Raw genomic sequence first — 3,154 nt, forward strand, 5'->3', positions numbered from 1 at the left:
AAGCTAGTCCTCTGCTCGCTGACTCCCTGCGCCACTGGACACTCCACCACCTGCATCGTTTCAGAAAGGATTTAGCACAAAACATATTGTTTGGGGACCGGATGATTCCCTTTAACATATGTGGTTATTTTTATATGCACTCCAGCCTTTGTTTTCTGCAAAAGCCTCTGGGTTTTGCTTTGTTTTGTGTTTTTTCTCACTCACTGTTTATCTGCAGGTTGACATGCATTCGGTCAGGTTGAAGATAAGAAAGGCAGAATGGCAGGACAGGAGAGGAGGAGCACAGGCCAAAACCAAATGGACCTGGGTTCAGCTCCACCCTGCCCTTTCTCTGGGCTGTGTGACCTTAGGCAAGCCCCTTAACCTCTCTGAGCCTCTGCTTTTCCATCTGTGGAAAGGGAGGGTGGTTTCAAGGGTTAACTGAGCTCCCCAGTGTAGGAATTCAATACACATAGTGATGATTGTTATTGTTTTTATGTGAACATTCTTTTTAAACTATAAACCTTGCGTAAATGTGAGGCAAAACACTGCTGTCAAAAATTCTTTTTTTTTTTTTTTTAACAAAATGCTATGAAACTGGAGGAAACCACATCAACCAGGCCCAAGAGACAGACCAGACTCTCAAAGCAATAAATCTGAACATTTTCTGCTTTTCGCATAGAACAAGCACATTGCCGTTAGCCCTGAATCTGCGAAACTGGGAAATTGGGATGAAGATTTGTAGGCTGTCCAAGGGTTTCCAGGGGCCAGCCTGCTTGTAAAGGATGCTCAGGCAGGGGTGGAGGGCTGAAGGAAGATACTGAGAGCTTGCCCAGGATGCTGGCAGAGAGGTGTCTCTGCTTTGGAGGGTGTTTGAAGTCCTCTTTGTCTTTCCTTTTCATGGAGACCCTGAGTCATTCCGACAACTTTGGAAGGGAGGCGAGGTGGGCAGCTATTTACAGAGAATGAAACTGATTTGATTAGTCCATCTCTCGTCCCATGGAGAGAGTGGGGAGACAGGCCAGACCCGCTTATCCCTCTCCACGTGAGGATGTCCCTAGGCTGGGGGCTGAGATGAGAGCATGCGAGTAGAGGGAAAGGTTTCACACATACACACTCACGTACACACATACGTACACATGCATTCACATGCACACACATACACACCCAATACACACGCACGCACACATTCACACATACATATACACAAACTCACATGCACACACACAAACACGCCCCTCGACTTCCCTCTGCTAAGCCTTAGGACTAACTGGCCAACCTTGCAGCCATCAGGGGTTGGCTGTCTCCCTGGTGGTGGTGGCAGAGGGGGGAACCCAGATCGTCCCAGCTCCATTAGGAGCCCATCACCACCAGTCCCCTGAGACCTGGAAGCAGGGGTGGTTCTGCATTGGGCCACAGAACGATTCAGAACCAACCAATGGTTAGATCTGTGGCTCCCAGAGTGTGGACCCGGGTCTGCAGCACCAGCAGCACCTGGGAGCGTGTGAGCAATGCATGTTCTCAGGCCCCACCCCAGACCCACTGAATCAGCAGCTCTGGGGGCACCAGGCAGTCTGTTTTAACAAGCCCTCAGATGACTCTTGCGCAGGCCAAGGTGGGAGAACTGATGCTGGCTGACCTCCAAGGCCACCCTGCACCCCAGGGCAAAACCTCAGCCTGGTCCCTCTCCATCACTCCCACCTCGACTCTGTGTGTGTGGCCCACCAGAGGTTCTGCCATAACCCAAATAAGAAGAAGCCCTCCCCCCACCCCCCGCTCCACTTTGGACAATAGGAACACCTTACAATCACTTAATTCTCCTCTCTAAAAAATAAATTCACAATGAAATCTCTTTGTCACAAAAACTGAAATCCAAGGAAATTGAAGTCCAGACTCCTCCTTCTCCAATTTTTATTCTGCTCAGTCTTGACCAGAATAAAAATTCTGCTCTCAATCTTTTTTTCCTTAGATGTCAGGCCCTCTCAGATGTTGGGGTTCCTACAGCTGCAGCTGCCTCCTGAGCCATCTCCTACAGCACTGGGTGTGGTCCTGTCACCTCCTCCAATGCTGAATTAACCTTACCCTGAGTTTCTGGAGCATCTTGCTTTTCTGAGGTCAGACTCAGTAGGACGTGAAGAATCCCAGCACCAGCCAGAGGTTAGAATCTACGTGCAAATTCCACTTCCTCTGGCCATTATCCCTGCAAAATGATGCTCCTGAGCCCTGCTAATCAGACCCATGATGCCTTCATCATGCAGGGAGCAGAGCAGTGACAGAGAGTCCCAGGTGGAGAAAGGCTCGGCCCTTCCAGGGGTCAGGTGGTATAGCATCAGGGGCCACTTCTTCTAACCTGGGGGAGAAACCCTGTACATGCTCGGCCTCTTCACAAGGATGGAAGCATTAGGGATACTTGCATCTTCTGAAATTCTTTAGAGAATTTCAACTGTGGCAGTTGCAGGCCTTAGGACCTGTGTGGGACCCTCTCTAGGCACCGATTCTGCATATTTTTTAACAACTAGATCCCTTTGCTCCTGGTTGCTGGTACCCGGTGCTGATTAGAGTGTGGGCTCTGTCGGGGTCACAGCCTCCACCCCTCCTATGAGCAGGGGACTCTACATTTGTAACAGGTCCATTCCCTACCAGGCTGTCTGTGCTTTTCTCTCTGCATTTCTCCATCTGGTAAGTTCTTTTTTTTTCTAAATAAATTTATTATTTATTTACTTATTTATTGGCTGCTTTGGGTCTTCATTGCTGGGCGCGGGCTTTCTCTAGTTGCGGAGAGCAGGGGCTACTCTTTGTTGCGGTGCGCAGGCTTCTTACTTCAGGGGCTTCTCTTGTTGTGGAGCACAGGCTCCAGGAGCACAGGCTCCAGTAGTTGTGGCACATGGGCTTAGTTGCACCGCGCCACGTGGGATCTTCCCGGACCAGGGCTGGAACTCGTGTCCCCTGTGTTGGCAGGCAGATTCTTCACCACTGCGCCACCAGAGAAGTCCCCATCCAGTAAGTTCTTGAGGTTGGGTTCTGGGGCTCATTGCTGCTGCCCTGGCCACTGTTCTGGAATCCTCCAGGTTGTGTAATTCAATAAGTAACTGTTAACTGTCTCTGCCACGCAACAAGCAAGGTGCTAAAACTGCAGCTGGGAACAAGACAAACAAGGTGGCTATTCCCACGGGGC

The sequence above is a fragment of the Hippopotamus amphibius genome, chromosome 1, assembly GCF_030028045.1.
Source record: "Hippopotamus amphibius kiboko isolate mHipAmp2 chromosome 1, mHipAmp2.hap2, whole genome shotgun sequence".
In the NCBI taxonomy this organism is placed as follows: domain Eukaryota; kingdom Metazoa; phylum Chordata; class Mammalia; order Artiodactyla; family Hippopotamidae; genus Hippopotamus; species Hippopotamus amphibius.